Source organism: Eptatretus burgeri, chromosome 2 (assembly GCF_056783735.1).
Source record: "Eptatretus burgeri isolate ZD-2024b chromosome 2, Ebu_testis_v1, whole genome shotgun sequence".
Classification (NCBI taxonomy): Eukaryota; Metazoa; Chordata; class Myxini; order Myxiniformes; family Myxinidae; genus Eptatretus; species Eptatretus burgeri.
The window spans coordinates 35,003,032-35,030,938 of NC_140962.1; the positions used below are offsets into that span (position 1 = coordinate 35,003,032).

The 27,907-nt window shown below is 46.0% G+C and overlaps 1 long non-coding RNA gene across 2 annotated transcripts; it reads right to left on the bottom strand.

Annotated features, from left to right (window-relative positions):
- LOC147031786 (uncharacterized) lies at positions 1 to 27,792 on the bottom strand. 2 transcript variants are annotated; one of them, XR_015054434.1, is made up of 5 exons: positions 27,616 to 27,792; positions 11,750 to 11,941; positions 10,532 to 10,818; positions 9,674 to 9,823; positions 1 to 1,847 (listed from the first exon to the last, which is right to left on the bottom strand). It is a non-coding gene; the product is annotated as an uncharacterized LOC147031786 (long non-coding RNA). The 2 variants fall into 2 exon arrangements; XR_015054430.1 differs by lacking the exon at positions 9,674 to 9,823 and having other exon boundaries at positions 4 to 1,847; positions 27,616 to 27,787.
- Positions 27,793 to 27,907: the final 115 nt, after the last annotated feature.

Here is a 27,907-nt window from a genome sequence, read left to right on the forward strand (position 1 = left end):
AAAAACCGCGAAAACACACACACACACACACACACACACACACACACAAAAACACACACACACACACACACACACACACAAAACCCCGCAAAAACGCAAAAAAGACGTGAATACACGAAATACAGGGTTGCGAATGTAGAAGCGGGTCACATTTTATGAACCGCCAATACGCGGGGTTCGCGAATAGATTTGCTTTGTCGAAGTTCGTTGCCAACATACTAAAATCCCTAGTAGGAAGGAAAAAATAAAAATAAATAAATAAATAATAAAAAAACTTCACGAGGACTGTGCAATAGCTATGACTTTGTGAAAAAAAACAAGATGTACCTCAATCCATCCATATCAATCCGTGGTGTCTTTTGACGTCATATCGTTGTTTACAAATGCACCCACGATCTTGGCAGTCATGTAGCTAAACAATGGCTGACGTGTCAGAAACTGACCGCTGGTGCGTTGAGTGGCAAAGATGTGTGTGTGTGTGTGTGTGTGTGTGTGTGTGTGTGTGTGTGTGTGTGTGTGTGTGTGTGTGTGTGTGTGTGTGTGTGTGTGTGTGTGTGTGTGTGTGTGTGTGTGTGTGTGTGTGTGTGTGTGTGTGTGTGGCCTCCTCAGTGCATGTCTGTCTTCCAAGTACTTTGTGCTTGATGGCAAATACTACAAACAGGTATTTGGCACTGCTATGGGTTCTCCAGTTTCTGCTGTGATTGCCAACATGGTGATGGGAGAACCCAAGAAACGCGCCATTCCTTCCCTCTCGATACAGCCACAAATATGGTATCGGTACGCAGATGACACGTTTGTTATCTGCCCCAGCCAGGCTAGCAGTAGTCCTGGAGGACATTAATGGAACATTTCTTTCCATTAAATCCACCTATGGGGAACAGCGGAATGGGTCACTGCCAGCGGAATGAGGGGCATAATGGGAAAATTTGCTCTTGAGAAGGGCTCGTGGAGGTACAGCTTGCTGCATTGCTGGTCAAAACGTTGAGCCATTCGGTGTAACCAGTAGTTGGAGGACCCATGATGGATTTTGTTGAGAAATTACTGTGTATTATTTGTTTGGGCAGGTTGGGCCTCGGGGTATGAACACTCACCTCTGAGCTGTCCAGCCAGGGCTCAAATCCTGACCCAGCTATAAACTGTGATCCTCATGTTTTTCAGGCAAGGCAAGGCAAGGCATTCAATGAGTGTGCCATCCCTCAGATGGACATTAAACTGGGTGCCCTGTTTGGCAGCATGACATGGTGGATGTTAAAGATGCCACAGTGTCCTTCGCAAAGAGTAGGTGAGCTATCACTGGCACCATAAAGTAAAAGATAAGTTTCAGTTATATTGAACAATCGCCAAACAAGAAGTCCAAGGACTAACAATATTAGGTGTAAAAGACATTGCGTCAACGGCGGTAAATTCCGGAATTCATTTTTATTATATGACCTTGAAAATCTTTATTTTATTTAAATTTAAGTATTTATGTAGTTTAACACTGGAGAACACAAATCACCTTCTTACCACTTCCAAAAACCTCCAGTTTTGCAGTGCAGTACTTGGAGATGTTAAATAAGGTGGTGTGTAAGACACTGCATCAATGGCGGTAAACTTTCAGAATTTTTTTATGTGACGTTTCAGATCATTATTATATTTCATTTGAATTATATGCTTGAACACTGCATGTGGTAAGGAGTTTGTAAAAGTATCTAGTATGTATAGTTAAGCCGACTCCATCTGCCCCCCTCCTCCAATCACAGCATCGAGAAAACAAAGATGGGTTTGAATTGTCAGCCAGAGATAACACTGTGGACTGCTTGAACTAATTCCTTCGGTAAACAGAGATGCAGTTGCTGCATGGAAGGCTGTCAAAGGAGGGAGAAAGGGGAAATGAAAGGAGGGTGGACAGGGTTGACAAGAACAAAAGAAGCAGATGGTAAATTTGAGATCCAATAAACAGCAAGGCCAAACAAGATAAAACTATTCTTTGCACAGCATTTCAGTTGTTTCGTATGCAGCCTGGAGATGCTGGTTGCATCATTTCTGGAAGTACAGCTGTGCCGCTGATGCAGTGCCCATGTTACAGTAAGCTGGTACTCATTTTGCCAAGCTTGGAAGGATGACAGGCTGAGTTAACCCACCTGATGTTATTTCAACAGCACGACAGCGACTCAAACTGCGACCCTAAGATCTTGTACCAGTCCCCTTAACTGTCAAGCCAACACAAGGATTGCATTTCAGTGACAAATAGCCAAAAATTGTTTTGATTGCTCAATATTGTATTTTAGGTATATGCAGGACATTCTAAAGGTCATAGTTACAAGATACACACAATTGCTCAAGACATGCCAAACAAAAATGTTTAACGATGCAATAGACACACACAAACACAATGAAAACGTTTGTGTATCTTGGATTGTTGTACCAAACTCATCCAACTTTTTGAACATCCCTCATAAAGCATTTCAGGCTGACCATATCACAAACAAGCCAACAGGAGGATTGTGGCATGCCCTATCAGCTCAGTCACTTATATACAATGAGATGGAGTAGAAATTACACAATTAATAGCAATGTGCAAATTTGATCATTAAAATGTTTCACAACCTTGACACATCTAGGCCAAGGAACAATTATCATCTGGTCCCTGGACTCCATAGGGAAGATGCATGTAAGTGCGTCACTCAGGCTGGGAATGAGCAACGATAAGGCATACACACCCAGAAACTTGTACATATAATTGATAACATATAGGATGGGAACAGGGGGTGATGAGATAGGGGGGTAGGTGGGAGGATTGGCTGGGCAGTATATGTCATTTGATATTAGGATCCAAGCATAATGAGCTATGTTCTCATATGAGAATGCCAAACACACCAATGTCAGCCTGAATACATTGGGACCATACTCTGTGCAGAGCATTGGTGCTGCCCAAGCAGTCTGTTTGGCTATTGGACACAATCCTGGATGGGTCGCCACTTCAACACAGGATACCAGCAAGCTGGCACTCATGTTGCTGACCTTGGAAGGATGACACGCAGAGTCAACCCCACCTGGTATCAATTCAACAGCCGAGTGGGATTTAAACTCAGGATCCTTGGATCCCAAGCCCACCACCCGGACCATTAAGCAAACACCCGGCATAAACACAACAATGTCAGCCTGAATACATTCTAACAAGACACAGTTAGTACCCCTGTGAAACATATTGTTGTGGTTCTCGGAACCGCATGCATCCAACAGATAGTGGTCCCAAGACAGTTATTCCATTAATATACGTGTAGATAGTCCCTTCCCTTTTTTCTAGCGGGGCAACAGGGCTGCGTTCCTACTCCCTCTTCATTTCATTTCTAACATCATTCCTACTCTTCTTTTCTGATTATTCCTGAGGTAAATCTAAGCCACGTGCACCCTTCGCTGTGAGATGGGCCCTCAGCAAAGGCCAAGCAGGCACTACACCCACACCCGTTCGTAGAAACAACAGCCTGCCAAACGCACTCATAGCGGTAGTTTCCACCCAATGAATGGGAAACGCACTCAACACGACGCCCACACTGCATGGAACACGTACCGAGGCCGATAAGAGAAAGGCAACCCCACGCCACGTTGCACGGGATCCGAGTGTGCAAGGCACAAGTGGCGTGTTCCTTTCAACCCATTTCTGGACAAATTATATCGATCGGGTTTCGCCCCGCGCACATGATAGCAGAATCGGGCGAACACGAGCGCTGGCCACGTGCGTAATGGCAGATCGGAACGGAAGATGTTGTACGGAACGTGCTCTCAAAGGCAGATCCGTGCGCCGCTTGCGACACTTTGTTATCGTATAGAGCCAGGCACGAATGGACACGTCTTACTGTCTGTGCATGGGTTCGCCAGAACATCTTACTCCCCTCCCTCTTACAACCTCTATGGCCAGTGAAGCTGCGATCGGGCAGAGGCATATTGTGCAGCTCGGGTCCCGTGGCGCATATGGACCGGACGCGTTGGCCAGCGCTGGTTGGGGGCGCCCGAGCAGGCGTGCGGGACCAACAATGCCCTTGGCCGGTCATCGGGGCATCGCCCGGAAGTTCTTGCAAGGCAAGTCATGACGCGGAGTTTGGTGTGGGCGATTCATGTCATGTCGTGAGGTCGGATCAAGACATCTTTGTGGCGTGGGGTCACCTTGCCGGAAGTGGAATGTTGCTGCATCCGGCCATTGCGTCCGTGCCATGCAGGGGGTCGGGGCCATTCAGAGCACCCGATTCGGGTGACATCACTGAGTTTTGGGGTGGCCCCTGCCCTGTGCCGCGGGGCCTATAAAGGTCCGAGCGGATCCTTCTTTCTCTCTCTGCCCTGTCTCGCCTCCCACTCAAGCTGGTCTTCGACTCCGCCTTCTGTCGTCATCACCTCGACTCCACCTTCTGTCGTCATCGCTGGACTCCTCCTCCTCTTCTCCGCCCACATGACTCTGACTCCACCCTCCCAACTCAAGCCCCTCATTCACACCCATGGTCTCAACGCGAGAGACGACGCGCCAGCTGTCAAGGGGGTACCGCGCCATGGAGCATTCCCCCAAACGTATTGGTGGCGCGTTCAGGCACTGCGTATCAATGATACCAAGGTCCCAAGAGACCGTAGCCTCAACTCCTCTCCGTGTGTGTGTGTGTGTGTGTGTGTGTGTGTGTGTGTGTGTGTGTGTGTGTGTGTGTGTGTGTGTGTGTGTGTCCTGGCTCCTGTCTATGTAAGTAAGCCTGCAGAAGATCGTTATTATTATTTTCGGGTTAAATCTGCTCTGCGTCCGCTTTCATCAGTTGCTTGTTTATTGCTGCACCACACCTCTCTTCCCAATCTCTGCACAACACACCCCAATAAATCTATTGATCGTACCACATACCTTTCCTCGCCCCATTGTAAATAAATCATTATTAGAAATGTTACCTGCTCGTTTTTGTCTTTTCCTCCATTGATCCAGCATGGTCCGAATCTTAGCTTAGCCGGGACTTTATTCCCAACAATCTGTTCCCTTTAGCCGGTACGTCCTTGGCAGTGTCGCTCGGCTGCATCTGATCCAGTAGAGCGATCCGGTTCGGACAAGGAGTACCAAGGGTGTGTTCCCCAGTAATTAAATCACGTGGTTATTTTTAGGTAACCGGATTAACTCGACTGAGGACACTAAGTCACGTGGTTAAGTTATTGGCGTCCACGTTTGGTTAAGCGACCCGCTGCGTCACGGAATTATCCGTGTGCGACAGCCTACAATTCCGGGGAGTCTGGTGGGAGCCGAGATAGCTTCCCCCCCCCCCCCCAGTGGTCTTCTCACCCAACCCGCCGCCCACAACAATATCATGAGAATTAGTGACCAGCAGTATCATCTTGTGTTTACAAACACCAAATGGCAGGAATTGTCACTTGATAATGAAACATGTCTGGTTGCCATCATTGTGTCAGTTTCAACGTCACAAAACACATTGTACAAAACTATGTTGGCACCCAGAAGAGATTAAGAATGTTCTAGATGCTTCTCTTTTGTATATAAAGTCGAGGCTCATGGAGGAGCTACAACATAGAACGTTTCAGGATGTAAGAACAAAAGGAGTGGTGGAAAGGGAGGGGGGCAGGATACACACAACAGCATGGCTGAAGGACAAACTAGAGCCTAGAGGGCAAATAAGGGAGGGGAGGAGAAATTAGGGGTACGAGAGGATGCACAAGGTGGACAAGATGGATGCAGAAGCGAACTCTCAGGAAGGAAAAACTGTGGATTGAGAGAAAGGTGAGCTTGGGGAGGGTTAATGGGGGTAATAAAAGATCAACCAAGAAGAGAGTGTTGATAACATAAACATGAGAATTATGGGAAATAGTGAGCTAGAGTACAATGAGAAGCAAGATATGTGCAAACGATACCACAACTGTGCAGTGTTTTTACCTTACTCTGGAACACTACAACTCCTTTTGTGAAGCGCACACAAATGTAGGCCTAGTGTACAACTACCTCGTAACATTTTCAACAACTTAGGTGGCATCGTAAAGAAGTTTTTCAATACTCAAATTTATCAAGAACAGACAGGAGTATTATATGAGTGCTCACCATTTGGAAACATTTATTTTGATTACCATGCAAGATGACATCCTACATCATGTAGACCCACATGCAATCTTGATAATGTATCCATAAAAAGTTTGTTGTTACGCACGAAGCTATATTATATCTGTAATAACCTGATAATTGTATAAAAAATTCTGATAATGTCATACGCCAAACTGAAAATCAGTTTGGTGTATGTGTACGGTGCTATTTTTGTTACCCTGCGCTCGCGAAGTGAAAATCATGGTTAAGCGAACGGTAGCGTGCGTACGTACGTATGGCGTACGTGTATATACGTACGTATCTGCATTTTGTTGAGCGTACATCAAAAACCGTTCAGTGGAGGAAATTGAATCTTTACCACATGTTACATAGCGGTCATTCTTTTGAGGTCAACATAGCCCAAAGGCCAACATAGGCCATTTTTCTAAAATCCTCAATTTTCATCCAATTGACTTGAAATTTGAAGAGTTGCGCATTTGATCATTGAATTCAACCACCAATTATTTTTGAGGTTAACATAAGCCAAAAGGTCAGCATCGGCCGATATTTCTAAAATTGTCAATTTTCATGCGATTGACTTGAAATTTGAACAGGATTTTAATGTCAGCTCACTGAATTCAACCACCAATCATTTTTGAGGTCAACATAGGCGACATTTCTAAAATTGTCACTTTTCATCTGATTGACTTGAAATTTGAACAGGATTTTCATAAAAATGGCCATCATGTGTCATGTGGTCTATCAGCCATATTGAACCAAAGGGAAAATCTTTGAGAATCTTCATAGGAGACACCGCTTAACCAATCAATGCAAAATTTAACTAATTGATCAACTACCCATGGGGAATATGGTTTGATAAAGATGGCGTCATCAGTCATGTGGTCTGGCAGCCATATTGGATCAATGAAAATTAAACCTTCAACAACAAAAGGATCGGCTCACACCAAGTCCTTCTCAAGACTGTGCAGGGTATGTATTCTATGAATACCATCTCGTTTCATTAATGTTTTTGGTTACTCTGCAAATATAATCAACGCATGCAATTGTACAGGCAGTAGTAGTAGTAGTAGTCACAAATATATTCCATAAAACGATTATAAAATCGTGAATTCTTTGTAATTTGTCTACAAATCACCAAAACAATAACAACTGGAAACGGCACTTGGGAGAGTGTATACCTCCACCAGGCTGAACAGTTTACGTTTTGTATCTCACTGATGGGTGGGATCAGGACCCGGACCTCAACCAAAATCGAATCGGCTTGTTCTTGTCACTCACCCACTCAACCACCTAGTTTTATCATAACTCATCCACAACTTTTTGAAATATCATGCAATATATCTTTTTTGACCCAATCACTCAATGGTAAAGAATCACTGAAATTTTTTTTCATAGCATCTGAATACGCATCTAGATCTTCATAAAAATCTAATCAATTCATCGTTGTTACACACCAAAACTGTCCACCAAGTTTCGTCTGAATCTGTCTATAACTTTTTGAGATATCTTGCTCACGGACAAACAAACAAACAAACAGACAGGAGTGACAACACAACCTCTGTCCATTTTGGTAGCTTTGGTAATAAGGGGCAGTCCAAAATTGTCAGAATTTTCACAGTACTGTATAATGCATACTACAAAGAGTAGCACTTTTCAAAATGTAGCACAGAAAAAACAATCAGACTTTTCAAGTCAAAAAAAAAAAACCCCTCTGCAGTCAAGACAGTCAAAATAGGAATACTGTACCATCACGTTTTTGCATTGATGAGCAATCTTTATATTGTTCTGGTTTTGGAAATGTACCCCGGGGGAGAACATCCATGTACACGTAGGGATCCTCAGAAATAGTTATTTCATTAGTTTATGTGTTAGGTAGACTTTTGTCTTTTGTCGAAGGGTTGGGGGTGGGGGGGGGGTTGTGAGGATAGTCTGTGTATTCCCGCTGTGATGTCTCCCATTCTTGCCGTTTTTAATTTCCTCAATCCACCAACAATCCGCTTGATCCAACCTCAATTCACCAACCCCTCCTTCACCCCATCACTCATTCCTTCAACCCCACAATCGGTCGTTTGTCCTTCGGTCCATCTGTGTCCATCTTCCTCATCACTCGATCCACTCATTATTTTATTCACATTCGAACCATCTGTTCATCAGTCTGTCCATCCGATCTATACTCCTCGGTCTCCAAGTCACCACCAAACTCTGTCTAACTCGTACGAACTCGAACTCTAACGAATCCCTCCCCATTAGAAACAATTAATCCTCTGGGCCGGTCGAATTACCTTCCCTCGTCGTTCCTTCCCTGCACTTCCATATCTGTCACACAGGACAACGCTTCTCAAACATGCACAATACAAAGGAACATTTGTACGTGCAGGGAGGAATAATTTGAGTGTTTGGGTGCGCGAGTGGCGAGGCGGGTATGTCACGTGAAGATTTTCTACAGCTCCATCGTGGGACCAGCCCTATCACCTATCAGATGTGCATCAATGGGAGGGGGCCATGCGGGGTCGAAAGATCCTCACGTGAACTTTGCTCCCTCGAATACATGCCTGGTATGGCACATATAAAGGCAAGGGCACGAATCGGCTTGGGGCTGTTATGTATGCATTGGGAACATGACCAGAAGACTGCCTGTACCTGCTCGGAGAATTGCCTGCTAGTACGAACTTTGCTGGGTCCTGGGTGAACCGTGCTGGGTTGGCAAGGAGAGCACGAAGCGATGGCGTGGTGCCGCCGAGAGTTCCCTGGTGTGCTGCGCAGCTGCATATACACTCATGCTATCTGTTCCTTGCTTTCCCCACAAACTGCTCAATCATCTACTTTGGACACCCAAAAGGCAATCAGCCTTCCGAAGAAAGCTATCAACGATTAACCTCCAGAGACAAGACATTGTTTGCCCCTCACACCCTTCCTCTAAGCCTACGCTATCACTACGCTGCATTCTCATTGACACCAAATCAATACTCCACCACCCATCCTCCCCATCCTTTATTCCCCCCCACCCCCCGCCCCTATATTTGGATTGACACAGTCCCACCTGGTTGTGTGAGGTAAGGGAGGAGTTGTCCCCATACTCCGTTCTGCTTCTTTGTCCTCATTTCTTCTTGTCTCCTTATCCCCAGAATGAATGATGGTGCTATGTCTTATGTGCCTAAGTAAGACTGTATAAGTTGAAAACACAAGTGCTAAGGGAATACGTCTACTCTTCTGTGCCTTCTGACTTTGCTTGCTTTGTAAATACGTGCCTGATGATTGTCTGCCTTGGTAAATAAATATTTCTGTTGATTGTTGTGTGAATAAAGGCTTGCGAATAAAGTGCTTTCTGAAAACACGTGTTTACATTTGGTAAACATTTCAAACTTGCTCGTTTGTGTCCTTTCTTTCATTGATCCGAAAAAGTGTGTACATAATAGATAGACAGGGAGTTTTTGCCTTACTGATTGGCTCCCCAATTAGCCAACACTGCAATTATGGTTCCGCTCAACCGTAATAAGTACTCGGTGCGCGTTGAGGGCATGGTTCCCCAGTTGAGGTCTTGAGGTCACCAATATGTAACACGACATCGAAGGCATGAGGACCCTGTGAGACCTAATTACTCCAACCGATGTTCGCGCTTACCTAACAACCCGTTGGGCCAGAGAGTTATCCATGGCCAGCGGCCTCAGGGTTTGAGGGCGAGTGGAGGGTTCGGCAACCACCCCGTGGACCTCGTCCGTACTCGAGCCCGACTCATAACATTTGGTGTCCGGAGTGAGGATGCGACACCCCCTGAGGTCAAACGTAACATTTGACGTCAGGAGTACTATTGGACTGGAGCACAATAATGGAGCAAGTTAGGGTGCAAATTTTATTTAAAGAGTAATTGTGTAGCTATGTCAGACCAAGGCGAGCAGATCGTCCAGGTGGGTTTTGATGAGAATATGGAAGAGGAACCTGGTGTTGCAAATGACATTGCAGGGGAGGAATGGAAGGTGGCGCAGCGGAGGTGCTCATAGCAATCAAGGAACCCTGCCCCTAACCCATCCTCATCCCCCTCCCCCACCCCATCACCACCCCCTGGAGAATGTGGCAATAATGGCGCAGGATAACAGATCAGTGCTGCCAGCACAGTTTGATATAAACCTCTTAATAGACCAGCTCATGGCACAGGATGCAGTTTGGGCAGAAGGAGCTGAGCGACAAAAGGCATGAGGGGTAGGCAGAGGCTAAGGCTGACAGAAAAGTGATGGCCGATAGAATGAATGTGATGGGCAAGGGCATAAGGCATGATATGCAAAAAGGATTGGTGGAGGTTAAGGCAAATATGAAGGCAATGGGAAATGACATGGCTTTGAGATTCTAAGCTTTATGGGACGAGGTGAACGGAGTAATGGGGTGTGTAGATGGTGTCTGTGAAGAGATGAAGGTGGACTATCGCTGGTCGGACTTTGTGTCCAACAAGCGGTTTCTGAGAGAGACTCAAATGAGATTTGTTACCTGCATAGTCCATGAGCGTCAGCTGTGGCTGTATGGACATGTGGCTCGTTTTCCTGATGCAGATCCTGCTCACCAGAATCTCTCAGCAAGGGATCCTCGTGAGTGGAGGAGGCTAATGGGCCGACCACATGCCTCGTGGTTGCAGCAGGTTGATCAGCATCTCAAAGAGATGGGGATGGGCCAGGCATCTGCCTGTGGGATGGCCAGATGGAGGCCCCTGGAGTACCGTCAGAAAGTGGACACAGCGATGCGCTGCTCCGACGCATGCTCCCATACCTGACGTGACGCTGGAATGACGAAATAAATGAATGCACTTCAACCAGAAGTAAAAGGGCTGATGGTAGGGCAGGAACAATTAATGACAAAGATAGAAAATAATACTGATGCAATAAAATAACTGAAGGCAGCTCAGAAAGAAACAAATGGGGGAATTGATCCCCGAAATGAAGGAGTGTAAGGCAAGGCATGGCGAGGTGACAAATAAAGTAAAATAGATGGAATAGACAATGGAAATAAGGGAACGGAAGATGAAAGAAAGTATAGAAAACACAAAAGTAATTTTATAAGAGGAACTTAAGGAAGCCAAGCTGGAGATCATATAGATAAAAGATGAGATGGATAAAGCGAAAAAAGAACGAGGAGAGATGGGGGAGAGAGTACAGAAAATTAAGGTGGAATTGGTGAAAAGGGTTGAGACCAGTTATAAAGACTGGGACAGTGCATTGCAGGTAGGTACAGGAGAAGAGGATATGAGCCCTCAAGGTGAGCTATCACAAGGTGAGTCCAGCAAAGTTGAGACCGTGTGAACCAGATGGTGCATGGTGGGAATGGGTGCATGTTGAGCTTGGGGGGGGGGACAAAGAACTCAGGGTTTCTTGGAATGATGAGAGAAAAGAAGTGTGCCAGGAGCGAGTGCGCAGAAAGCGAATGTGATGGAGTGTGTACCAGGAGTGAGTGGAATGGAATGGGTGAGCGAGCAGGTGAACGCGGGACGTGCACCGACCCAGATGGGGGTAGCAGCTAATATGAAGGATGGGAGAGGTGAGTCCCCCATGTACGCAACACCGCAAGAGTTTGGAGGGTTTGCCCGTACGTTGGCTCTGCAAGGACTGGCATGCAGGATTAGAACCCCAGGAAACCGAGCAGTGCCATTGGCTCCGTATGACAATCTGGTGGTAGCATTGTGTGGTGCGGTGGCAGAGATTTGAACCACCATACCCGATAGTGCGGTGTCAGTCCCGAACCTCATTGCGGCTCTAAAACACCGATTTGGAGTAGAACAACAGAGCGAGCTTGTTAATGTCGTGGGGTGCTCAGGTTGATGACAATTCAGTAGTCCTGGTACCCGGTATTGGCTGAAAGGCTTTTATTTCAGCAATTTAGACCAAATAAATGAGTGGAAAAAGAACCCTGAAACACAGAGAATATAAACACACCATAAGTACAATCATCAATTGTCTTCACACATCAATGACAATCAAAATAACATCACCAGTACACCAAATCCACTACCGCTCAGGTTGTGAATATTCCCACCTCAACGTGTATTCTCATCCCTCCAGGAATCTCGTAAACTTCCTTTGTCTAACTTCTCTCCAACATCACTTTCAATTTTCTTTGCTCAAAATTAATCTCATCTCCAGATCTCAAATTAAATAACTAAGTCTAATTAGTGAGTCAAACAGTGAAAAGATTAATCAAACAGATTAATTACTTGGGACACCAAACTTACAATCCAAGCCTAAAGTAGAGACAACCACATAAACTCAAACAAGTCCAAATCATTTGCATTTCACCGCCGGGGAATCAACTTCAACATAATTGACCAACACTTTTATTCATTCCGACCTGAAGAGAACCTCAAAAAAGTTATCTCATTCCCAGCTCCGTCAATCAGTGATGGAGGATAAACAACCACTGCCTCAGCCTCCAGCAGCGAATCGCTAAAAGTGCACAATCTACCCAAAGCTGATGTTCAAGTAAGCGCAGGAAGCACCGTCCTTGTTCGGCACAGAGCAGGCCAGACCCTGAAACTCGCATGTGTTGCTTACTCGCTGCAGTCACCGCCCTCCAGCCTTCTTCCCATGTCCAACTGGCCTAGTCCTCCAAGGGTAACTCTTGAGAGTAGCTGATTGATCCACCAGGGTGCCCTTCACGCACTCTCGACCAGGCGGACCTTGGCCAACCGCTCACCAACTAACCCCCTCCCTTTCCCGCATCCTCTTCAATTTGCCACCCAACAGTGGCATCACCTTCCCACACTTTCCAAAAGCTCACAGCGAGATCTCATGACAAACATTTCCTAATTTTAGTTTTATCACATTCAAAGCTATTATGATAGTGTTGTGGGTGTTGCTACTAGATCTTGTACATCTGACATTACCGGAACTCGATGTCATTTTCCATTCTGGGATTATTTAATTATTAAAGTCATTGCTTTGATCCTGTGTGCTGGTCTGATCATTACATGGTGGCAGCGGTGGCTGTAAAGATTGATTTAACGTAACTATGGAACGTTTCAATCCACCACCATACCTCTCTTTGGACGCCACAAGCCTAAGTTGATAACTGGCACCACTGGTCTCAGAAATTTGAGCTGTTTTTAGAGGCGTCAGGGCAGGCTTCTGTGCCAGAGTCAGAAAGTCGCCATTTTGCTTCACTGTGCTGGAGTGGAGGCAATTGAGGTTGACAACACGTTTGTATTCGACCCCACGTCAGAGTGTAAGGTACTGTCAGAGGTGATGAAACAGTTCAATGATTACTGCAACCCTTGGAAGAACCTGGTGTATGAATGGCACAACTTCTGGGAGACCAAACAGCAGGATGGGCAGTCATTTAGCCATTACCTGACGGATCTACGAATGTTGGCCAGATCATGTGAGTTTGTCGAGGTGGGTAATATGATTTGGGATAAAATTGTTTTAAGAATGTCCGATTTGCGGATCAAAGAGCATCTTTTATGTGAAAAGGACCTGGACCTTGCCAAAGCTGTGGATATCTGCCTAGCCACCGAGGTAAGCCGCACACAAATACAGTCAATGTGCAAGATGCCGCTGGACGTAAACGAGCTGCTGAAAAGTCGTGAGGTTTGCAGAACGTGGTGCTCGCGATCATGGCACGGTGTTTACTAGAGGCGATGCCCATGTTAGGGAATCCCGCGACAACGCCAATCGTGCTGTGAGTCAACAGGATGTTTGCCCCAGATGTCAACACCAGCGGGGAAGGAACCATGACTGCCCTGCCATTGGCAGATAATGTAACAAATAGAGACGGAAGGATCATTTTCAAATAGTATGTTGAGCCAAACCCAGGCAATTAGTCCACACTCTTTGTATGGACACACAGGAGATGTGCGATTCGGTCAATGAAATAGATCGACTGCGCATTGAGGACCTTGATTTGGTAGCACCAGGTGAGAACTGCTTTGCCTGCATATCAAAAGAAGGATCTAAAATGAAGGTCAAACTCAAAACTGGCACATAGACATGCGTTATGCCTTTGTCCCTTTTCAACAAGTTACAAGCCAAAGGTCTGGGAATCTTCTGTAGTTTTAACTGGAGGACATGGATGACAGAGGTGATCCACAAAACCAAGACTGACTTATTTTGCAAAGCAGGCAACAAAGAGGGGAATTTTGAGTTCTACATTGTTGACACCTCAGCCCCTCTAATGCTGGGGTTACAAGCAAGTGCTGCCCTGGATCTTCTTCAACTAGGTGCTAATAAGGCCTATGTCAGTGTATGTTTTGTTCGTGCTCACCACACACCACTCAAACTTAGTGAAGTCATGCTTGATTACACAGATGTGTTTATAGATCTGGGTAGGTTTGTTCGCCCGTACCACATCTGATTAAAAGATTGAGTTTCTCCAGTTATAGAGAACCCACAGTTTACATGCGCCCTCAAAGATAAACTCTCTGACATGGTGGCTAGGGGAGTAATATTGTTGAAGATTCGGCGTCACTTAACAGCACCGCCGTCTCAGGGGTTATAACGCCGGCTAGTTCGGCGCAGGTCTCGGGTCACGCGCCTCGGATCGCGATACCAAAGTACACCTGGGCCTTACCAGTTGGGGAAATAGACCCCGGCTACAAACTGGGTTTGTCAAAGACCGAGCGAAGTCTGCCAGTCTGTAGCCCGTTTGGTTTTAAATACAAATCGAGCGGATTGTTCCTCAGCACGGCACGAATAAACTCAAGGTGGAAACTTTCATGTGAATCAGCGAGATTTATTGGGGACACATCGGGGAAACACAACACAAGCAAAGCATTCACGAACATTATCATTCATCTATAACCCGCTCTTAACTAGGGAGCTACGGATACGGGTTTCGAAGGGGGCCCTAGCGAAATAAACCAAAGACAACATGCAGACAAGACACGGAGTACTTGGTAGTGCCTCATGGACGAGAGGAAAAGTGTTGAAGGCACGAATGCAGCTCGAGAGAAGCCGATGTCAACGGATTCGAGCGCCCAAGCTCGAGCATGCCGCGTGGTAAGATGGCGGCGACGTCTTTTTGTCGCACCGCTCACGCACCAGTCTCAGCGCGTTCAGCCCCTGCAAGCTCACGCACACTGACAAGACAGTCAGTTCTATGGTGGGTTCCAGCTGGTTTCCCACAAGGTCCATTATGCGAATCCAGGCCTGGTCTGTACACCAGACTAGGCCAAATCTGGGTGTTGAGCTCCGCAGGTGGATCGCCGGGATCAAAAGACGTGTCGAGCCGTGGAGGGATAGTCGGGTCATTTGCTTGGAATCCGTGACCATTTTGTTCCTACCTTTTTCTCTCGATGGATTTGACAACCTGAACCATTTTAAAGGAAAATTAGCTCCTATGCCCCTCTGAAAAATGACGGCTAACTCTGCTCGAGTCCAATATTCAAAATGGCCACCAACGCCATCTTGAATAACATGAAATGTAATATCTCTGACATCAGATGAGCTACAAGGAAGAATGAGGTGTCCTTTTTCACTAATTCTGGCATTACAAATCCACTGGAATGGTTATTGTAGAGTTTCAGGATCATTCTGACCTCTAAATCCAAGATGGCCACCAACGCCATCTTGAAAACATGAAATGCAATATCTCTGGCATTAGATGAGCTACAAGGACGAATGAGGTGTCATTTTTCAGTAATTATGGCATTACAAATCCACTGGAATGGTTATTGTGGAGTTTAGGATTCATCCTCACCTCGAAATCCAAGATGCCCACTGTCCGCCATCTTGAAAAACATGAATGAGATGCTTTTTGATTTTGCAAGCTTACACATCACATCATTGAGAATTGTCTTACTGGGTGGGTTGGGATAGGTCATGTGGTATATTGCTCGACTCTTCTCATCTGTATTTGACATGCTGGCGTGAAACCCTGAAAACCCAACCACAGTCTGTTCTTCTGGCTTAGGTCTCGTTCGGTCATCTTGCGCCCTGGCCAATGCATGGATCACACCACAAATTCTTTGCACCGATGTGTCAGGAGGAGGAGTACTTTGATCAGCTGGTGGCTTCCTGAGAGGTGGTTCCCCACACTTCGCTGTCTTGTATGGGTTGACTTTTTGCATTTCACTTCCGAGCTCTTTGAGAGTTGGCGAGAGGTTTGATGCAAAGTTGGCACCAGGAACTGGTCTATCCTCGTGATTCTCGGAAGGAAGTTCTGTATCAAATGATTCTGGCTGCACAAACATGACATTAGTGCGGTGTGACTGGCCAGCACCGGTCAGTGTGTCGCTCTTGAAGTCATCGTTGTCGACTATAGCGATAGAAGGCTTACCATCAGCTAGTTCGAAGGGGCAATCAGATGAGCACTTGAGGTCATTGACCACCCAAAAATCTCGCAGCATAAGTACGTCATTGTAACTGATGCCCAGTACATCTTTGTGCATTATGTCGACTATCTCCCTACTCTTGGTCAGTCCATGCAGCAAGACAGAGAGATTTATATCAAATGCAGAGTGTTTTCCAGTGATGTAGCTTGTGAGGATAGATGCAATCGATCAGACGGATGGACTGTCATCAATTGCAGACTTATTTGGGTGTTTCAGCCATGTGAGCAGCTTCAGCAGGAACTCACTGAAGTCTTCTTCTCTGTCCAACTCGTGTATATATGGGAGCCAGGGAATAGTATTTGTCCTGATGACTTGCTCTGAGTCGTGCCGCAACATTCATCACCAACTGATCATTGCTGACACCCAATGAAGATATTGCCGCCTCGATGTATGTACCTGCTGCTGTTGTATCATATACCAGTTCACTCACATTCTTTTGAATGCGTTCATGAAATCCGATGTCTTCCCCAAATTCATTGACGAGAATTTCCTTTAAGTAGCTGGCCTTTACTACTGAGTTATGTCCGTGATTTGAGATAATGCGTTTATAGTCCTGCAGCAGGCCTTGCAGTGTGCGAATTTCATGGTCTTTGAAGATGACTTGACGAATATGATGAAAGAAGAGAGTTTGGGCCTCTCGGAGGTTTACACGCTGCAGATGTTGAGTGCTTTCATCTGAAAGGGGCTTGTGGTCGCTTACATATTTGCGCCAGCACGCACGATGGTAGCGGATTTCCAACCCAAATGCTGTTTGACTATCTGGGATGGATGCAATCAGAGTGTCAAGTCTCAATCTCATGACCTCATCTTCCAGGCGGACAGTATGTAACTTGAATTTAGTCCAGGCATCTACTGTTGATAGGAGTAAGATCTGCTTATCACGATCACTACTCTTGTATGCCCCTTTCATGCACTACACACATAGAGTCTTATCGTGAAAGACACCCATACTGGAGCGGAGCCTTTTAGGTGCACTGGCCTCTGGGGAAGGGTCTTGTTAATCTGATGCTTCATCTCTTTCAAGACGTTCCTCGGATTTGTGTTTGCGTTTTTCGGCTTGAGAGAGCTTGTGCTTGCTGGATAATAATGCGTAACAAGTGCTATGCATGTGGTGACCCTTTGGTCCCTTCTCCCAATCCACATTTTCATGTATATGTTGAAACTTCTCAAGTTATTTCCATTGTAAAGACTTTTCCCGGATGGATTCCCACTTCTCAGGTGTAATGTTTTCCAAACGATCATCTGCGGTACATCGCTTACCACAGAGTAAAATGCACTCGTATTCATTGAATGTCTTGTCTGGTAACTCTTCACTCTCTCTTCTATTATCCATTATTTCGGTCACTTCACAAGTCGGCGATTTTCATCAGATGGGCATGCGATGCATCTGAAACAGTACAAAAGTAATATTAGGTATACACTTGATTTTTTCCCCACTTCGCCGTATCGTGGGCATGCGATGCATCTGAAATAATATAAAAAGTAATATTAGATATGCTAAAATTTGTGGAAAACAACTCACATGCCCATATAGCTGATCTTGTGCCAGAGACATTACATTTCATGTTTTTCAAGATGGCGGACAGTGGCCATCTTGGATTTAGAGGTCAGGATGAATCCTAAACTCTACAATAACCATTCCAGTGGATTTGCAATGCCAGAATTAGTGAAAAATGACACCTCATTCGTCCTTGTAGCTCATCTGATGCCAGAGATATTACATTTCATGTTTTTCAAGATGGCGTTGGTGGCCATTTTGAATATTGGGCTCGAGCAGAGTTAGCAGTCGTTTTTCAGAGGGGCATAGGAGCTAATTTTCCTTTAAAATGGTTCAGGTTGTCAAATCCAGAGAGAAAAAGGTTAGGTAGGAACAAAATGGTCACATATTCCAAGCAAATGACCCTACTAGGAGTAAGGACAGGCAGAGGCTCCGTGACTGGACTCAGGATGAACCTGTGGAGGACCTCAGGTTGGATCCATAACCGAGGAGGAACAACTCGTCGAGTCACTCCTCACAAAGCCGATCGCAACTTCACAAAGCAGCCAGTTCCTTCCTTTGCTTTTTGGGGCTGGCCTTTCTCACGAAGCTTTTGCCACATGATCTTCCCCTGGGGCCATGGCAGAAAATGGGAGTGGACATTTTCCACTTCGCTGGAAATAATTTCCTCCTGATTGTGGATTACTTCTCCAAGTATACCGAGGTCATAAGCATTTGTGAGCTCACTGCAAAGCACGTTGTTGAATCTCTGAAGTCCGTATTCACCAGACATGACAAACCCAAGGAATTATTTACGGCCAACATGCCATTTGCCAGTGCTGAGCTCAGGAAATTCACCCAGGAATGGGGGTTCAAGGTTATGACCTCCAGCCCTACATCCCCTCAATCTAATGGACAATCTGAGCGTGCAGTACAGACTATTAGGCAGGGGCTCAGAAAAGCCGTTGAGGGTGGCTACGATACCCATTTGATGTTACTATCCTACCGGAACACACCACTGGCAGGTCTTCCGTACTCTCCAGCACAGCTGCTGATGAGCAGGAAGCTCGGAGATCAACTGCTGTGTTGTGACCGGGCTCTGGAACCACAAGTTCCAGTTGATGTTCGTCATTTGTTGGTGCAGCAACAGCATCGTGCTTAACATTTCTATGACCGGGTGCTAAAGAGCTAATGCCATTATTACCAGGGGACAGCGTTCATGTACAGCGTAACAAGACCTGGGAACCAGCGGTCATTACGGCTAAACACCAAACAGCACATTACTACGTCATCACCACTCCAGAGGAGCATGTGTACCGGCGAAACCGTAGGCATCTCCGCATCATGGATGAGGGTCCTTTGTCTAATGCTACACCGCCTAATACCAGAGTCTTTCCTGCCAGAAACACAGCAGCACACTCCAACGCACTATACTTAACCACACTCCCGACACTCTTCTCACATTACTAGACGTTCAGAGCATTTCAAAGACAATGTGATGATTGATTTCCAGAGCTAATTTGGATGCTGATGTTTTTGATTTTTGTTTCTTGTAGTTTTCATGCTTCTGGGGTTATATCCATTTAAATGGTGATTCATATGTGCATTGGAGGGCAAGAATGTTGTGAGTGTTGTGACTAGATCTTGTAGATCTGGCATTACTGGTACTCCATGTCATTTTCTCCCATCTGCGATTATTTAATTCTTAAAGCCGTTGCTTTGATCCTGTGTGCTGATCTGATCATTACAGATAGCATAATGTTTTATTTAATTTTGCACCCCTTAAATAAAATGCCTTGTTCACATTTCAATACGAATGCCTGGTGTTGGCGCAGTGGTTAGGGCAGCGGCTTGGGATCCAAAAGGTCCTGAGTTCAAGCCCCGTTGGGCCACTGAATTAATACACCAGGGGGTTGACTCAGCCTGTCATCCTTCCGAGGTCGGCGAAATGAGTACCAGTATACTGGGCCGGTGTATACCCCGGTTAAAATAGGTGTACCATATCCCTGTGTCGTAAGAGGCGACCAGGGTTGCGTCAGGAAGGGCTACGTGCCAAATCACTATGCGGATCATACGGATGATCTGCTGTGGCGACCCTTGACGGGAGCAGCCGAAAGAAGAAGAAGAGGAGTTCACATTTCAATACGAACTACTACTCTCTTTTGAACTGAAAGGGTAAAAGGAACACACTGGACTAAATTTCACTTTCTGACATTAAAACTCAGCTTGCGGTACAAAAAAGGAAAGCCCCATTAATCCATCAGGGAATTGGCAGACAATATTTGCCATACAGTGGGGATCGCACATATAGGCCATGGGGGCATCTGCCCAGGAAAGCCTGGCCCTGGAACATTTTATCCAGGACCTCCCGGATTCAGACCTCAGGCCTCAACTGGTTGTTTGGTGCCCACCCACCATGAGCCAGGCGGCCGACATTGCGGCCTGTTGGGAGACAGCGAGGCCACTGGAGCAAGGGAGAAGGGTGAGAGTCATCTGGTGACGGTGAGACAGGAGGGCCCTGCAAACAGCAGGTCTGGGGAGTGAGTCGCCCCCAGTGCGGCAATCCTGAAGAGGATGGTTCGAGAGATGGTGGATGGGTGATTGGTGACATCTGGGACATTGCAGGCGGCTCAGGTGATTGCATCAGGAAATGCTCCAACAAGGAATTTCGGGGAGGGGAGGCAATTTGGAATTCCAGAGGCACACACCTTACCCAGTGAGGTGTTCGAATTATGATTGTGTGGGTCACCTATTGCAGGGCTGCAGAGCCATATGCAGGGATATACCCCGGTACCCTGGACCACCAACTCCTCCCAGAATTGTCCGGACTGGCTGGGTGCCAACAACCTACCGCCAGACCCCGGGAAACTAGGCAATGCCAAGCGGGCCGTGTTCTGAAATAGTAAATGGACAAGAGCTCTCGCCTCCATGGCAAGTCATGTATTGTAGAGAAATTGGCGTGAGTAGTTTGACAATTCAGTGCACAATTGAAGGCGTTGGAGTAGATGTCGTTGTGGAGACAGGATCAAGCAACATGATCATCAGTCCTGTACTCCTGAATTCAAGTGCAAATGGTTGGGACCAGATCCAGCGTTTGCAAAACTATAGTTTGCAGTTGGCTCCCAGGCCAAGGGCCCCCATCATTGGGCATGGTTTTGTAACCCTCATGTTGGGGCAGTTTAAACAGAGAATATAGGTAAGGGTGGCTGAGAAGTGCGACCTATGTCCAATAGGATGGGATTTGTTGACCGCCGGCAGGTGGACGATTGACCTGGGCCAGGGCATTCTCCAGGTGGGGTTATTGGGGGCATGAGTACGGTGCCATTGGTGCCATTGGGGGCATGAGTACGGATAAGAGGGTGAGACGGGAGGTTCTCAACCTGTGCCGAGGCAAAAGTCGTGGAGTGATGGTGGGCTCACCCAACCTGGCGAGAGCCCTACGGCCTGGTTCAGCCACTCGCAGAACAAGCCATCCTGGATTTAGTCGTGCGCTATGCCCTCGTAAGCACCAAGAGCCCTGTGTGGCAGTAAAAACAATTAAACCTAGTATAGAACCACGTACTATAGGATGCGGCACGAAGGTAGCTGGCTGTGACCCAGTGATTAACATTGCGGAGGTGGGAGACAAGAACATCTGACCGGACCGACCCCAGAAGGAATATCGAGAAACTAGAAGGAATTGGTTTGATCACATTTGTGAAATGGTAAATCGCAGTAGCATCGACTTAGAGGAGGCCCAGCAGGAGGACTTGCATAAATTAATTCACCATCATTTAGACATCTTCTCTTTGTCTGCAGAGAACAACGGACTATGAGCCTGGTGAAACATCAGATCCACACCGGTGAGGCCCAGCCTATTCATGAGCCCGGCTGATGACTCTCCTGGAGCAAGAGGGAGGAAGCTGATTGCAGGTATAAAATTCTGCTCCAGCTCTTCCACGAGCCTCGACCATGGTATACAACTCCCCCCCCCCACCTTTCCCACTACAAAAAGCAAGCTGATTCCACACGTTTTAACACTATGTGAGGTCCCCCTTCTTAGGTATAGGTACCAACACTGCATTCGACCACTCATGAAGAATTTGGTGCTCTTTCCACACAGTCCTGAAAGATCCAGTATGTGATCCGTTAAAATTCTTCAGCAGCGCTTTGCCATCTCCGTCAGGATTCCAATTTTGCCACCAGGAGTGTGTTCAGTTAACAATTTTCTTGGAGAGCGCTCACCAAGTGGTTTAAGCACTCAAGCAAGCACTCCATTCAAAACAGTTGATAATGAATGGCTGGTTTGGCAAGTGCTAGCAAGCTAGCTGCTTGGTAACGGAACACACCCCTGGACTTTGTACGCTTTGGGGCTGCCCAACGTTTCAAATATTTTGACTTCTGTGATGGACTTTGTAATGACGTGATGTGCAAACAATCAGACCGACCACGATGCATTCAACTTCACGAAGGTTTTATTGACAAGAGTCAGCTCCATTGCTAGCCCCATGTGTCACACGTCAAACCCAAGGAAGGGCAATACATCACAATATCTCCCCCTTAAATTATAAATCCAACCGGTCTGGATGTTGAGATACATGGGAGGACCTACACAAAGGAGTTGTTACAGGAACATATTTATGTGACATGGACAAAAGCACCGGACTGGCAGCGGGTACAGGTCCAGAAACTACGGGTGGAGACGTATTACTGACAACTTCAGATGCAGGCTCGGAAACAACAGTTGCATTCTCGGGCAACGGAACAAAAACTGGATGAATCGCAGAATTTGCGTCATCTTCCAACTCGATATAACGCAGCTTGATCTGATCCACATGTATCCTAACTGTACGCCCATCTTTCTGCTTAACACAAAAAACACGAGTTCCTTCCTTGTTCGTAACAACACCTCACAGCCATTTCGCTCCAAGGCCATGGTTCAGTACACCAACAGTATCGTTTACAGCAATGTTGGGCAATGCAGCCGTGTGATCATGATCATATTTCTGACTTTGACGCTTGTTATCAACAGTTTCATTGATGTCAGGATGAACACGAGAGTCTGGTTTTCAGTTCTTGCTTCATAAGCAATTCGGCTTCGGCAGGGTGCGTGGTCTGAATCTGTAACCGAGCAACACGCGTTTGAAGCGAACCTTGAGCAATACGCCTTAACCCTTCCTTGATAATAATCTGTACAGCACGCTCTGCCTGACCATTAAAAGCGGGTTTAAACGGAGCAGAACGGACATGTTTGATACCATTCAACCTCATGAATTCCTGAAACTCCTGGACAAGTAAAACACGAACCATTATAGCTTACCAACATATCAGGTAGACCGTGAGTAGCGAACATGACACGTAAATTCTCAATGGTGGCGGCAGAAGTGCTTGTCGACATGATAGAGCACTCAATCCACTTGGAAAATGCATCAATGACAAGGAACATTTTTCCTAAGAAAGGACCTGCAAAGTCAACATGAATCCTGGTTCAAGGTTTGGAATGCCAAGACCAAAGACTCAGCAGTGATTCCACTGGTGACTTACTGAGTTGCAGACACTTATCACAACAATGAACACAAGATTCAAGTTCAGAATCAACACCAGGCCACCAAACATGAGACATTGCAAAAGCTTTCATTGTGACAATACCAGGATGAGTACTAAGTTGTTCAGAAACCAACTTCCCTCTTCCCTGCTTTGGCATGATGACACATTGGCCCCTGACTGACTGACTGGACTGGACAGATAACTCATCTCTATGATGTAAATATGGTTTGTACTCTTCTGAGTCTGGTATACGGGACCAATCGCCAGTCATAACACAACGCTTAACTACAGACAACACAGGATCTCTGTTGGACCACAATTGGACTCACTTTCAAGAGCAGCAGTAACTGGAGAATTGTCACTCTCAAACACATTCATAGCTAATACAAGGTCAGCAGGTTGAGGGGTATTGTTACAATCAGTCATAGGTACTGGCAGTCGACTCAATGCATCAGCACAATTCCCAGTGCCAGTGCCACGAATTGTATAATTGTAACCAGACAGCATCAATGCCCACCGCTGAAAACGTGATGACGCATTGGTGTCGATTCCCTTGTTCTCCGAAAACAAGGTGAGCGGTTTGTGATCAGTTTCAAGCTCAAATTTATGACCAAACAAATACTGATGCATCTTGGTTACCCCAAACGTACACAGCCTAATGCTTCTTTATAAACCACACCATAGGCTCTTTCAGCTTTCGTCAAGCTTCTGGAAGCAGACGAAACAGATTGTAACTTGCCCGACTCATTGGCTTGTTGTAACACACAACCGAGCATCACACGACAATAGGCACGAGCATCACACGACAATACAAGATGCTTACATGTGTAGTGTCGTGGTAGAGATGCTTAGCAGGCAGACACGAGCGGGGGAACAGTCGAGCCCGGCTGTGGTGTACAAGCGCGAGCGCGGGCGTACTTTGCCCGCGGCTCTCCTTTATTACGTACTCAACACACACTCACGAGCCGTGGCACTACGCACCCACTACAACGCCTCAGGCGGCGCGCACTCCTTATATCCCTGGCAGACACGATGCTCACGACGACCACTCCCCCCATCATAAAGCCCTGCCCCACAGGCCCGCAGGCTATACCACAACATGGATCATAATGAATAAGCAACTTGTACGAACACAATCGATCTATAGCTTCCTTGAAGCTATCATCCTGGGCCTTGCCCCAAACCCAAGTTTTCCCTTTCCGAAGTCACTGATGTTCTAGCATTGTGCTCACCCATGGCAAGAAACTGCCAAAATGGTTGAGCAAATCGAAAAAGGAATGCAAGTGTGACACATTTTCTGGTTTGGGTACGTTCTTGATTGCTTCGACTTTAGAATCACACGGCATGATCCCAGCGGCAGTGACCCTTTTGCCTAGGAATACAACTTCAGGCGTCATTTCTCACGTTTCAGTCTGAGTCCTATTTTGTCCAAACGACGCAGGACTTCCTCCAGGTTACCTCAGGTGTTCTGCAGTGATGCAGCCCGTGATCAGGATGTCATCCTGGAACACGACAGTCTTTGGCACAGATTTCAATAGACTCTCCATGTTTCTCTGAAAGTTGGCAGCTGCTCAACGTATTCCAAAATTACAGCGATTGTAGATGAACAGCCCCTTGTGAGTGTTGATGCACGTGAGTTTCCTTGACTCCTCATCCAGCTCTTATGTCATGTAGGCAGATGTCAGATCCAACTAGGTGAATGACTTTCCACCAGCTAATGTCGAAAACAGGTCATCCACTTTAGGCAGCGGATACCAATCCTGCATGGAGTGGCGATTTATGGTCACCTTGTTGTCCCTGCAGATCCTCACTGCTCCATCACCTTTCAGGACCGGAACAATTGGACAAGCCCATTCAATGAACTCAACAGGAGAGATGACCCCATCACTCTGGAGTCTCTCAAGTTCACACTCGATCTTTTTCCTTATCAATTATGGAACAGACGTAGCTTTACAGTCGATGGGCTTTGCTTCCGAGTCCAGATGAATCTTAACTTTCACCCCCATGAAGGAACCAATTCCTGGCTCAAACAGAGATGGAAACTTATCCAGCACTTGAGCACAACTGGAAGCCTCCACTTAAGACAGCTTTTTGATCTCATGCCAGTTCAGCTTTATGCTTTCAAGACAGTTCCGACCGAGTAATGTCGGGCCATTGTCTGGTACAACCCACATAGGCAGTTCATAAGTCACACCATCATAAGGCACACTGACATCTGTGCTGCCAATCACCGGAACAATTTCCTTGGTGTAGGTACGAAGTTTGGTCTTCACTGGACTCAATTTGGGCTTCACAGCCTCACAATTTGTCAATTGCCTCCTGGCTCATAATTGACTGACTCGACCCGTATCCACTTCCACTTCCACCTGCTTGCCATCAGTCAAAGATCAACAGTTATCGGTGCGGTGCTGCCATGGATTGTATACATCTCATACTCCTCACCATGCAGTGACGACTCATCAGCTCCCGCAACATGCTAGCCATCATCCACATGATGAGTGCCAGTACCGTCACCACTGCTGGATTGGGGACACCTCTTTTGAAGATGCCCGATCTTGCCACATCCGTTACAGGTGTACCGCTTGAATCGACACTGGTGAACCATATGATTTGCACCACAATGCCAACACAAGTTCTCGGGCTCTGTCATTACCGATGAAGCAGGTTTCAAACACACAACTGGCTTTGGTGTAGCCTTATACGAAGATTGAGCAATCTTATCTTGACAGTATCTGCACTTGAAGAGTTCCGGCTCTTCGACGAGATGTCCTTCAGGTTTTCAGCAGTTGTCGTACACACCTGTGCAATCGTCACTGCTTTTCCTCGGTCAAGATCGTCTTCTCAGGCAAGGAGTTTTCGTAAGATGACGTCATGATTTACCCCCATCACAAACAAGCGTCTCGGAGCATCTGATCAAGCACAGTACCAAACCGACACGGTTCTGCTAAACGGCACAGACCAGCGACAAAACTGGAAATGTCCTGACTTTCCTGACGAGTGTGTGAATAAAACCTACACCCTGACATGATTAGACCAGCTTTCGGCTTGAAATGGAGCTTGGCGAGCTCACAGAGTTCTTCGTATGACTTGTCCGTAGGTCGCCATGGTGACGGCAGGTTTTTTTTTTGTTGTTGTTGAATCCGTACACCTTCTGCCCCGCACACAGTCAACAACACAGCACGACGACGGGCGGCACCACCAACAGCCGCCATGTTGGCCACGAAATACTGGTCTGGCCTCTCGACAAAATTCGTCCAATCCGCCCCCATCGGAGTATTCATGGAGAATCAGTCGCCATTGAGATACGGATAGTTGTTTTTTTAAACCTCGTCGCCACTTGTAATGTCGTGATGTGCAAAACAATCAGACCGACCAGACTCTTCACGTTCATCTTCACGAAGGTTTCCTGACGAGAGTCGACTCCATTGCTGGTCGCGGGCGTCGCGCATGCGCACACGGCACTGACGTCACACTCACTGACGTCATCTTTCACTTGGAAGCGAAGTGCGTGATAACACCGATTGAGTGGGATCCTCTGTAAAAAAAAAATAAAAACAAGGACAAATGTGTCCACGAGCAGCGTCCTAAAGGTTTTGTCGGCTAAAAATAAATAAATAAATAAATAAAATTTAATTTAAAAAAAAAAAACAACTTCCGATATTTCGTCACGTGCCTTGATTAAGCCAATAGCGAAACGCGTCATAATGTATTTACGTATTTAAGATATATCGTGTATTTACGAAATAAATAGTGTATTTACGAAATTACAAGACGATAAATGGAATAATCTTTAAATAGTAACGTGAACTTTTCGAAACTTTAAAGCAAATGTCCGAATATATTTAAAAGTTCATGATAGATGCTCTCAAAAGGCACCGTCAATGCGAGGATGTGTACATGTGCTCAGTATTTAAGGAGATCTGGATCTTGTATATACAAGAGCCGAGTCCGAGAGATTAAGGGTTTGTCTTCACAAGATCAAGATCAAGATCAAGATCAAGATCAAGATCAAGATCAAGATCAAGATCAAGATCAAGATGAAGAACGCCGAGCTCTCCATGAGCAGCGCTCGCGTTAAAAAAAAAAAACGTTTAAAAATAACTGTATAATATATAATATAATATAACTAATATAATATAATAACTAATAAATAAAAAAATAAAAAAATAACTCCGCCACCACTGGTGTTTTTCCCGGACCCACACAAAGCTGGAAAGAGAAAAAGATTCAAAGCTCGAGGTCTGTGGGGCTTACAGTTTGGAGGATTTGGATTGATATAATCTGACACCGCCATGATTGCCGATTGTGACGGGTCTCTCTTGGTGCGAACATCACATTTCACAGTGATTTAACACGCCTTGCGGATAAAGTAACAACCAACAAGTGTACTGCGCCAATACACCGCATTTTTTTCGATCGCGACAATCACTTCCGCATTGAGGTGCAAAGACAAACTCAGCAGGGGGAAAAAAAAAGGTTTAATAACGACAACAATTTACTACAGGTAAATAAAGTAATTATCTTAGTTTATAAAATAATAATAATA